Source organism: Oxyura jamaicensis, chromosome 2, assembly GCF_011077185.1.
Source record: "Oxyura jamaicensis isolate SHBP4307 breed ruddy duck chromosome 2, BPBGC_Ojam_1.0, whole genome shotgun sequence".
NCBI classification, from domain to species: Eukaryota; Metazoa; Chordata; class Aves; order Anseriformes; family Anatidae; genus Oxyura; species Oxyura jamaicensis.
The window spans coordinates 118,680,487-118,692,680 of NC_048894.1; the positions used below are offsets into that span (position 1 = coordinate 118,680,487).

At 38.3% G+C, this 12,194-nt stretch overlaps 1 protein-coding gene across 3 annotated transcripts in view; it reads left to right on the plus strand.

The window, feature by feature from the left end:
• LYN (LYN proto-oncogene, Src family tyrosine kinase) overlaps positions 1-12,194 on the plus strand; it is a 53,025-nt gene that overhangs the window by 4,665 nt on the left and 36,166 nt on the right. The gene's annotated exons all lie outside the window — the stretch shown is intronic.

Sequence of the window (12,194 nt, forward strand, 5' to 3'; positions counted from 1 at the left end):
GTGCACACAAACTTTTTTTTTTTTTTTTTTTTTTTTTTTATGATGATATCTTACATTAAAGCTTTTTCTTGGGCATAGCATGTTTCAGGCTATGCCCAAGAGGTAGTGCGGAAGTATATTTGGCTGATAAACATTTTTGTTCTTTCTTCATATGACTGTATTAGGGTATTATAACAGAATTAATATTAAAGGTAAGAGTATGTTTTGTGAATTCCTACATAATGCTAACATACCTATAAATTAGTAGGTCTGACCTATGACTAAGTTTTACTCTTTCCAGATAAAAAATTAAAAAATATTTTCAAGTAGTATCACCAGAGTGGGAGAAGTTCTGAGAAGTAGTGCATCTATTGCACTTATTGAAACTGCTTACTCAAGTATCCCTTAGCAGCATCCTGAGGCTTTTATTCATTAGATCCAGTGGACAGAAACTGGTTTCTTCCAGGGCAACCCCAACCCTATCGTGTGTTTTGATGTGATTTCAGAACCTCTTCAGTAAGTGCTGAATGATACCCGTGATTTAGGTATAGCAGATGGGAGGTGGAGGACACGGTTAAAATGATTGCCAGCACTAGTGTCAGTGCCACTGAGGAAGTGAAAGTTTTTTGGTAAACACACAGGAAGGGGATGGGCAGGAGAAAGAGGAAATCCTATGTTGAATCCTGGGTTCAGTTTGTTCAAACTACATTGCAAGAGCCATTTCAGTGTGTAGCTGTGGGGTAGCGAAGTGTGCAAACGGGATTCGAAGTTCATTTCTACAACTACAGACCTACCAGTGCCAGAGATCTGGTAGTCTATGCAAAGGCTGGAGAGGAGCATTACAGCCCAGCAGAGGTGTAGGAGAACTTGCCTTTTAAGCAACTGTCCAGCTTTATTGCTAGCGTGGCACTTTGTCTTCCTTTTTCTGTCCTGCAAGGTTTTTGTGCTGTTACTGCTTCCTAGCTGTGCTTGCAGTAGCTGGGAGAGATACCGAAGCAGCTCTCCTGGCATTGGTGAAGGAGCTCTGGGCCATGATGAGGTGAATGCTAAGCCCGTTTCTCTTGGCATGTGGACAACCTGATGGATAGCTCCTACAAGGCAGTCAGCAGACAGCAGTACTCCAACTAGGCCCGACTAGGGGAGCTTGCCTCCTTTGGAAATCTGCTTCTTAATTTGCTTGGTAACAGTTCCTGTCCCTCTGCTGTGACATTTACCTGTGCATCTGAAAAGTCTTAGAGTCACACTGCTTTGAATATTTCCATTACTAGTAATGTGCTGTCCTCCTTTTTTTTTTTTTCCTTTTTCTTTTTTTCACATTTCCTGGGAAAAGCAATATTTCAGTCTTTTTCCTGCTGCAGTACTACTCTCTTCCTACTGCTGTTTCCTTTTTTCTTCTTTTATTCCAACATCATTCTGTTGTTGCTCTCCAGCTTTGTCGTCAGGACTGCCAGTGGTTTAAGTCGTTTATTTCACTGCTTGATTTAGATCTCTGTGTAGCAACTTTTTCTTTTTCCCCTTCCACAAGACAGGCATTTGTAGCATACCCTTTTGTAATCTGCCTGTGCTACCTTATCAGGGAATGTGTGCCCAGAAATATGTACTTCCAGCCTCTTGGAGAAGTGTAAAGTCCCATAGCGTACCAGCCCGGCATTATTCACATGGTCTTCAGGATGTTTTAAGAAGCCTCCTTAAAGTGCAGCTCTGTACTTCTCTAGATGGCCAGCAAGACTCTTTTATCTAGAATGTGTATTATGTGTAGATAGTCTATCTTTAGAGTCAGCTGTCACTGCTAACTGCCTTTGGTTTAAAACGGTGTCCTCAACCTTACTTGAAAAAAGGTTAGTTTCTATCTTGAAAATAAAGTGTGAATTGTCTCCTACTTCATTGTCTGCTATCATCTGTCTGTGATGTTGCTTTTGTCTCTCCTGGGCCAACTTTTTTTTTCTTTTGCACGCAGGAGGCTTTTCTGTGGTGTACAGTGTCACATTTGAAGGGTTTTTGAGCCAACGTTGACCCTTGTTGAATATCCAACTGGTTTAGTGCAGCTGAATGTGGATTTATCAGCATGTGATGAAGAAACCAAGGCTTCGTGTTGTGTGCCTGTGGTGCTAAGGCAACTACTCTAGTTCCAGGATTTCTATGCTGAGCTCCTTGGTGTCGACATGCCCCGTACGTTCTGTCCCTTCAGAAAGTGAAACTTGAGCAGTGAGAAGGAAGCACGAATTTTGAAGAACTAAGTTCTGTGGTGCAGGCATCAACAGAAAATTGATTTGGCTGGTGGAGTGGACAACTGGGAAAAAGGCCCTTCAAGTGAGATATTTCTGCTCTAGATGGAGCACTTAGAAAATTAAAAAATCAGCATTTGAATAGCTTGTTTAACTCGGAGATCTGAACATTATTCTTTTCTGTAATGTATTTGACTATTTACATCTGAAGTCTTTTCCTGCTATGTTTTCTTCACTGCTGTGGTAAAAGCAAAAATATCAAAATGCTTGGTACAGTAAGACACAGAAAAGTCGTTGCTCATTTGAGCACAGAGTACAGGTTCAGTGGCATGACTGTTGTGTTGATTATGTGCTCTGTGTCTTGTCACACTCATAAAGGAAATGTGCTTTCCTAGGGACTGTAATTCTTTCTACCCCATTAGTTATCCTGCGCATTCTTATTTGATATTTTTTTCTCGTTTTATCTCTTTGTTGCTCTGGTCTTCCCTCTTCATTTATTTCCCAGCTTCAGCCCCAATTCTGACCTCTCAGAGATTTCAACATCCTTCCCTACACCTTTCCTCATATGGTTTGTGTTGTCCTGAGAACTTCCTGTGCATGCTCAACAATGAAGCAGTCTTACTCTTTACTGAAGTGTCTTCATTGCACAGCACTTAGTTCTACGGGATTCAAATGTAAAGTTCACTGCGGAGTCATTACATTTTCCCTCAACAAGACTTAGGTAGCAATTGTGAACACTGATTTATTCTTAGTTCTTGCCTGAGAAGTTAACTGCGTGCTAAAGTCGCCATGAGTGCTAAAATCACATATAAACCATGGGGATTGTGCACTATCTGCTGTGTTTTTGCTTGGTAAGGTATAATCACATGGCTTGCTTATGAGATCCATACTTCATGTTTGCAATTACAAAAGTTATGAATTCTAATGAATAGCTACCATGGTTATAATAAGAGAGCAGTAAACTACTTGCAGTCCACAGTATGAATGTGAAAATATATATTGTTTTGGACCTAGAGTTTTCCATGACTCTAAATCTGCTAAAATTATCACACATGCTTCCATGCTCTTTAAGGTGCATGTCCTGCACTTTGTTGAGAACAGCCTGGCTTGGGGCTCAAACCAAATGTAGAGCTGCTGCAAGAGGCACACAGTCAATTACAGGATCACAGCCTGGTTCAGTGGAGCTGACTGTGGTCACAATAGCTAGGTCTGCATCTGCAGCCAATTGTTAGGCTCTTGAGCATTAAACAACAGAAAATATTAAATGCTGTGCAATCAACTCATGACACTTTGTGAAAGCAGCAATGTTGTTTGGTTTTAGAGAGAGAAAGCAAAAAGTGTCCAGGCATAGCCAAAACAGTAGCAGCGGTCAAAGTATTAACGAGATTCTGAAAATGAAAGAAATTGACATTTTAAGCAAATATGACATGGTTCTTCAAGCCTGACTGAAAAGTGTTGTCCTCCACTCAGGACTTCTACTTGGTGTAACTCATCTCAGATATAAAAGAACTTGAATCAATTCTTGCACAGCTGCTGTTACAATGATTTACATAACTATTTTTTTTTCTTATTCTTGCTCTTGAGAAAGGTCATCTGCAAAGACATACATGTGTTTAAAATCCAAGGTCTGTAGTTATTTCTTAAAACACTTGAACTAGGAACAATCAAGTGAACTGCCATACCAGTGATTCACAATCCTCTCTCCAAAGAGTTTCCATATTCCCATTCTCACTGCTCCCTCAAAGTTGAAAGAATGTCAAATATTTAATTTTGGTTAACTTTCAAGAAACTTCTTGTTCATGTGCACAACAAATGTGAAAAGAATGCTTAGAAACTTGCGTGTCAATTCTTATTCCATGTTCATTCAGTGATGTATTTCCTTTCATGGTCTTACTGTCACCACAGCTTGAGCATGTAGTTTCATAAGATTTTTTTACTGAAGTGTGCTTCTGCCTTTACAAGCCAGGCTTTCAGACCTGAACCACAATAATTTGCAGTCCTTCAAGATTGTTTGGTAGGATTATGTGTAGTCATATCTATTCACAAAGCCCTGAACTCAAGAACTTCATCTAAAATACTTCAAAAATTGCTCATGATATATAGCTCTTTTAGTTGTATTTTTCATATTTGTAGCAAACTGTTGGTTCAGACAGTATCATTCTGGTACCCCTGCACACACTCCAAATTACAGCAGTTGTTTGGAACAGTTTACTAAGCTAGGCAAGAAGGCATCTTGCATGTTTTAGGTTCATGCTCTCAAAGGAATATAACTAACACAGAGTTTATAACTCATTTATTTTTCCCAATTTTAAATAGACCTCTGTGAAGTGCAAGAACATGGAGTGCACCTTTGAAGTTGAGAAAGGTTCTACTGCTGTATCTGTGAGAATAAGGTTGGGTGGTTCCTAACATAAATACTTACACAGCTAGGGCTAAATGTTCTAGTATTACTGTAAAGATTAAAAAGCACAAGACTTCATTACTGACACCAGATTCAGCACTGTCTGATTTTTACAGAACTATTGCAACTTCCTCTTGCAACCAAAGAAAATTTGTCCAAGGTTCGCAAAGTTCCAGGAGGAACTGCAATCTGAATAAGAGTGTTAGTGCACATCAGTATGAATGATTTAACCCCAAGTGATTTAAACCCTCATCTGAGTTTAGAGTTCATTCTTAAATCTTAATTACATACCCCACATCGCTGACCTGTGTTTTGGAAGGGTTGCTCTGTGTATATCAAATGTTGAGGGCAGTACAGCTAATGAAACACAAAATGGTCTACAGGAGAAGTAGCTCTTTTTTGCAACTGAATCAGCTGGCTTGGAAGAGGGTGAAAAAACATCTGTTTTCCTCTTGTGAGTTATTTGTGAAAGTAAGAGCTTCATGCAGCTTTAGACAGGTACCCAAGACATTGTATGATAATATAACAAGAATGCTGTTTTTAAATGGCAAGTTTGGCCAAGTGTGTGTGTCAGTGTTTAAACATGGAAGTTAAGACAGCAGATTAAGAAGGCCTCAGGCCAGTGGAGGAGGATGGTAAATGCAGTATGGTGCAAAGTAGAATGGGTTAGGAAATGGTAAATAGACTGGGTTCATAAGGTGAGAGAAATAAGGTTCATTGTTATAGAGGTCACTCTGCACTAATTTAATCACAACTATCTTAATCCATGTTGAAAGTGGATTGTAGAATGCATAAAACCAGGTAAGGTTGATAATAATTTGATTTATTCCATAGGGCTAAGGTTACCTGAATTTGAGAGAACAAAAGCTAAGATGTGCTAATGATCTTTCCCTCTCCTTCCCTCCCTTTTTTTAACACACTGAAAACAGAAGGTAAACCCAAAGGAGAAGTAGTGACTTTCTATGAGGCCACCCTTAAAACCTTCATCGTGGGATTTTTGACTGTGAATTTGCTGTTCTTCATCATGTTTTCACAGGCATGTTGAGAAAATGTCATCATCTTTAGTCCTCTGCTTACAGTATAGCAGGAGGTTTGAATTTCAGGTGCATCTCAAAGCAAGACATCGTGTCTGCAAAGGACTCTTTATTGCCAGCAACATCCTTAACTAGTTGAAGGCCACATTCATAAATAACCACTGTTCTCCCTTAGCCACAGCAGCTATTAATGTTAGCTAAATGTTAGCAAGCTGCTGTCTTTGTCCCATGTGTTGTTCTGAAGCTCGAAGCTAACTAATTTCTCCTTAATACATCACATAGTAAATGTAGACACTTGGTACTGCAAAGTACTCGTGCAGAGCACCTGGTTACTCGGTGTGAGTTGTGTGGCTATGCCTTTGTTCACAAGTGAATTGACCGGTACGTTGAAATCAATAAGATCAGCATCAAACCACTGTGTATGTATACTAGGCATTTTGGACGGATGCAGCACTGCTTGCTGCACACCTCACCCCCTTGTGTGGAAAACAGAAGGTGTATGTGGGAGGCAGAGGGAGGGAGCAAGGAGCTCGGGCAGTTGTGCTGGGTGGGAGAGGAGGATGGTTCATGTGCTTCTGGCCTGGCATGTGGAAGGGGAGCACGCGGAGGCATGTGCTGTGCTGCACCTGCTCCAAAGGTGTTCTTGAGAGAAGTTGCCTGAAATTTCTCCCTCTGTCCTTCTGGTGTGTCCCTTGGTATCCACAGATAGACCTCTAGACCTTGCCTCCTAATCTGACCATTTTTGCGAGTTTCTCATTTTCCCTACCCGCAGTGTTTGCACTAGTCTTTTGCAACAGAGGGAAGAAGGCTCCTCCTCCTACTTGTAAACGTTGACGTCTCTCAGGCGCTGGGCTACTGAACCTTTAGCATGCTGCCATTATTGGCCCGTGTGGTAGATTTAAAGCTGAAAAAAATGTATGTGATTCACAGATATGCTCCAATTGGAAGGCAGACATAGTCCTTTGAGTTTGTTCAAAGGAGTGGAACACTTCCGGATACTTAGGAAAAAATTTAATTCTCTTCAGTGTAGTGGTTTGGCCAAATTTTCATCTGGAAATAGAAATTTGGTTATATGGATCTGCTGGTTTTCATTACTAAGGTTCTTTGCTAGTAAAGAAAATGATACTTTTTACGTACAGTTTGCACAACACTTAAGTCCATAAAGTATTCGGAAACCTTCTCTTTAAGTTGGTTAACATATTGGAACATTTTTATTCTGTTCCATTTCATTTGATCCTTTTGAAGAATTTGATAAAAGTATTTATTCTGTTGTGACAAATTATGATGTTATTTGACCTTTTCTTCTATCTTCAAAAGATAAAGTACCATGGAAAAGAAGTTGAGGAAATAGAAGATGCAGTTGCTTGAGGGCTGGCAAAATGAATTAATTCATTGTTGATATTGATTCAAAATTCTCAAGGATGCAGTTGAGGCAAATGATTGTAATAAATGAAGTGAGTGTTAGAAGGTCAGAAACCAGATGTTAGCTTAATGTAGGACTTGGTTCAAAATCAGTGCCAAAAGGACTGACTACATGAATCTGGAACATTTTCATAATACATAAAGTCTATTATGCAATGTTAACAAAATTACAGTCTTGTGTGGATTAACGTTCTTGTGTTTTGGTATTTTTATTCAACTGAATAAACAAGGAAAAGAATCAGTAGTCTGTATAAATTATACTCTGTACCATTTCAAAGTAATGTGTAGCTTCAGAATTTTATTTTCATCTTTTCATAAGCATAATAACTTTATTGCACTACCACGATGACATTACTTATTTTCAGCGTTTCTTCTTGATTTTTTTTTTTTTTTTTTTTTTTTTACCATGGCCAAATTTCCCACGTGAAACCAACCTTCTAGGAAATTTATTTATTAAAAAAAAAAAAAAAGATGGTTTTATAAATAGAAAACTCTTCTTTCTTGGTCTTTTCTTGGTCCCCACCTCCTCACCCTCTCCCCTGGTTCCTGTTATAGGAATTGACCCTTTTGGTTATCATTTATGCTGATATTTATTATATGTGTTACCTTGTCATTTTGAGTTCCAATAAAGGTTAAGGAGATGAGCTCTGGTAAGTTCATCCTAACCATGGAGGCTTAATGGCTAGACACACAAATGTTGGACTGTGGATTCAAATATAGGAAACTACCTGAACTGACACAGTTAGTTTTACCAAAGCACTCAGTAAAGGCTGTTGTGGAGGGAAGTACATAATCCTCAAAGCTCTCATGACCATACATAATTTCTATATAGCTGTATTTGACCATTTCCCACTTGGAAGTTTGAAGTGTGATAACTCACGTCACTGATTTTCTATTTAACATAGCAACATGTTAATTAATATTAATTATTACATAGGTAAAATGCCTCAATTTGTAAGTTAAATTAAAACAAATTAATTAAAAAAAAAAAAAAAAAGAAGAAGGGGGGAGGGGGACAGGAGACATTTCTCCTGTGTCTGCAGTGAAACACATCAATAAAGCAGCTGCAGGTATGTTATCGCACCAAGGTTTCCTGTTCTTATATCAGCTGTCTGGGGGATTTTTTTGTCTGTGTGTTGTAATACACAGTACACTTCCACTATAGTCAGATAACAGCACAATTTTTTTTTCTCCATTCTAACTTGAATTTTGATTTTTAAAAATCTTTGAATTAGGAAGTAGACTTAAATTATAAATTTTACCTAGCCTTTCACCCGATTTCACTTTGCAGGCAAATATGGGAAATAAAAAAGGACACCAAAGGGTAGAAGAATTAATGTCAAAAATGCTAATGAGATCAAGAAGATCAAGAAAGGATTCTGTCAGCCCAGACTGTTGTGTAAAGGCAAATATTTGTGTGCTAACATTGGGAATCCAGGCTTTGAAAAGGAGGACCAGAAATACTGGTGCAGGACTGAAAAAAAAAAAAAAACATTGCAGAGGAAATAGAAACATGACTGTGATGGGAATGTAATTGTTGAAGAGTATGAAGGTGATAGAGTGTAGGGTGATATTTTCTGTAACTGATACTGGAAAATGGTAAAAAAAAAATAATATGAGATGGAGTGGGAAAAGTAGAATTTGTCTTGCTCATATAATTGCTTTGAAAGGAATTGAGAAAGAAGCTGACTGGGGTAGTGGTGCCTGTCTGCTGCACTTCCCGAAACTCTTGGTAATACCAGTCTCTCTTGCCTAATGATACATCAGTGTTACACTGACACTTTTTTAAAAACACTTTCATTAGCGATGAGAAAGTCAGAGTACCCTTGTGGTACTTGGAGGCATTAGAAACACACAGGCAGCTGAGAATATTGGGCAGAAAGAATGGTCTGGCAAAATAATGTGGAAAAATTTAATACCAAGGTGCAAGGTTGTGCCGCTGGAGAGAGATGACAGTCTGCTGTGATGAGAGTTTGTCATGATGAAAAATGAGACAAACCTGGATGTCTTAACTGATCACAAGATGATTATAAAGGGCCAGCATAATGAAAGTTTGAAAACAATAAATTCATTGCTGAAATTTATTGGGGATCATATTTCTGTCTTTGGAAGAAATAGCAGTGCTATTTGTTGTAAGGCATTGCTGAAAGTCAGCTTGGAGTGCGTGACCAAGTCCAGCCTATCCTTAAGAGGGATGAGATCAAACTGAAACAGATGTGGGGAAGGGCTGCTGGGATGACCACTGCAAATGGAGAAGACTGAGAGGGCTTGGTCTTTAAAACCTAGAAAAGAAGCTGAGAGACGTGGCTTCTTAATTGCCTGAGAAGATGAAGAGCTATTTAGGCTAAATGCCATTATTGGCCTCAGAAAGTGTTTAAGACTGGGAATTATGAGACAGGTTCAAAGCCAGTGGTGGTGAGGATCTGAAATTTTCAGCAGTAATATTTTGTTCCACCCCCCAAAGCTCCATATAAACAGAGCTCAATAGACTTGTTACTGAGCTTATATGATGCAATTGTGCTTCTCAGAACAGATCTGCTGTTCCCACAGCGTAATTCTTGGTCCTGTGTTCTGGTAGTGGTGATAAACTAGACAGTGTGTTGTCTTGCTCTTATAAAAGGGCACCCTTGGAAAATTTGAGGGTTAGACTTAAATGTTTGATGATTTCTCACAGCTTGTTACATACACTATAGTAATATTTGGTTTTTGAAGGTTACATTGCAGATTAAATTGTTTGTTGTCTTTGCTTGTTTATATATATGGATGTCAAAATATTATTTTGTCCTTGTCTCACCTTTTGCCAGAAAAAGGTTGAAGTAGGTTCAGCCTTTAGGTGCCAAAATTTTTTGTTCTAGAAATGCTGCCAGATGGACTATAGTGTCTCACAGGAACAAAAAGTCTACACTGGGTAAGGCTGTCATGGTTAAACACCGGGTAGCTTGAGGCTATTCATGCTCCTTTCTAAGCATTACAGAGAGCACATGGTGGTTTTTTGTCCCTGTATCATCTAAGGGATTGATTCAATCTGGGAGGCATGCAGATGATGTAACCCGGTCCAATAGAAATAAGCTGAATTAAAAACAGTATAAAATACATGAGTTGAGGAGCAACTGAGAGGTACATAACTATTTCAGCAGAAGGGCGAGGGAAGAAAAAACTGCTTAAGTCCCTATAGCTGGTCTCTAGTGCAAAAACAAGACATAGGAAGTGAAACAAGCCCAAGATGAAAGCTGACCCAGGACTTCTGCACTCGCCAGAGTCTGCTTTAATGAAAGTTACCAAGCAGTCAGGACTTAGAGTAAGATTTAAATATATATATATATATATATATATATATATATATGAAATGATGAATTGCAGGTATAAAAACAAGGCTGAGTAAAACCAAAGCTGATCATTTTTGAGACAGCACATAGCGTTAGGCAAGGAATAAGGAATCCACTTCAGTTCAGTTGCTCTGCAGTTCAGTTCTTTAACATCACCCCTGACCACAGCTCATTTATTTTTGTTGCTGTTATTCTCACTCTAGCCTAGTAACACGTCTTGAGTGGCACTATGGAAATGTGTACAGTCCCGTACAGCTTTTCTGAGCTCTACCACCTCAAAATAAACTCCTCTGCATGCCTTGAAGGTTGCTTTGCTGTTCTGCACCATGTGACATTGGGTCAGAAATGAACGTGGTTTTCCCAGGTCCCTCAGAGATGTTCCTTCCCATAGTCCCAATAACAGAGGTAAAGACCATTGCAACACAGGTACCACAGTTGATGTGGTAGCAGGTCAACACAGAAAGGAAGTCAGCAACAAAGTTTAAAATAAATGAATTCCTTAAATTTGAAAATTCCCTCCCCCCCACCCCATTTTTTTTTTCACGTAGAATGTGAAAATGAAGCTGTCAAATGAAGTTATGGATAAAGTTGGGTGAGGGTACTGAGAAAGCTGGTGTTTGTGTCCTTTGACAGGGTCGACTTATAATTTTTCTTCCCCAGCAGTTTTAGATTCAAGTTTGTTTTTCAAACTCTGTATGTTTGTTTTTCAAGACTCTTCTGCCTTAACCTTGAAGGTAATGCAGAGAAGTCTCACAATCTTTATTATTTGGGAGATCTTACGAAGGCATTAGTCTTTCCTTCAGGCCTCGTAACTTGTGAAGTGGCAGCAAAATAGCAGACATTAAAGGCCACGCTAAGACAAAATAGTATTAAGCTACAGAAGAAGAGAGGAGGGAAAATAAATTCTTTTCAATTTTTGAAAGATGTGTTGAAAACTGAAATGATTACCTCTCTGTTCTCCAAGCTGCTTTAAAGCTTCAGCTTTAAAAGCAGTGTTGTATATACATGAAAATAATTGCTTCCTGTTATTTGACTTGGGAACTTAAATACAGAAAGCAGTGCTAAAGAATTCGAATAATTTGAGGGTCTTGATTTTTTTTTCTTCCTTAATGTACCTCTGTCTTATTTGTACTGTGAAGGAACACTTCTCTCTATGCATACGTATGCACATATATGCATGTTCTCTATATGTGTAATACAGTTCAGTGGCTTAAATGAAGGGTTTACTGCTGATAAACCTTATACTTGAATACAAATTAATTTCATCTTTGTATCTCTTAAAATACATATATATATCTGTTAAAAGACTAAGCCACACACAGAATTGCTTATATACGTGATTACTGTTCTTTTGAAAAACAGACACCTATTGAATAAAATTGTATGCTCAATGTTGTAGTTCAAATTCATTAAAATACTTTTCATTGGAAAAAAAAAAAAAAAAAAAAAAAAAACACCAAAGTATAATCTATTTTAGTTGTTTTATGAAAAATTATCTGTAAAGATTAAAATAAAGCTGCTCTAAATAATTGAAAAATCTGTGAGGATTTAAAAATCATTTACATTAATATATGACTTAAGAAACACAGAGATGTATCAGGTTGATTTTTAGGAAATGGTTTCTAATTTGCACTGTAAATACTGTATGTAATAGAATCACAAGGATGCCAATAGTTGTGATCATGAACAAAGTGAAAAATAAGATCAGCTTCTTAGATGATACAGAAGATAAGCACTGGGAGGAAACGAAACCTCAAATGCTAAAAATGGTGGATGGACAGGCAATGGTCACACGATCTCTGACTGC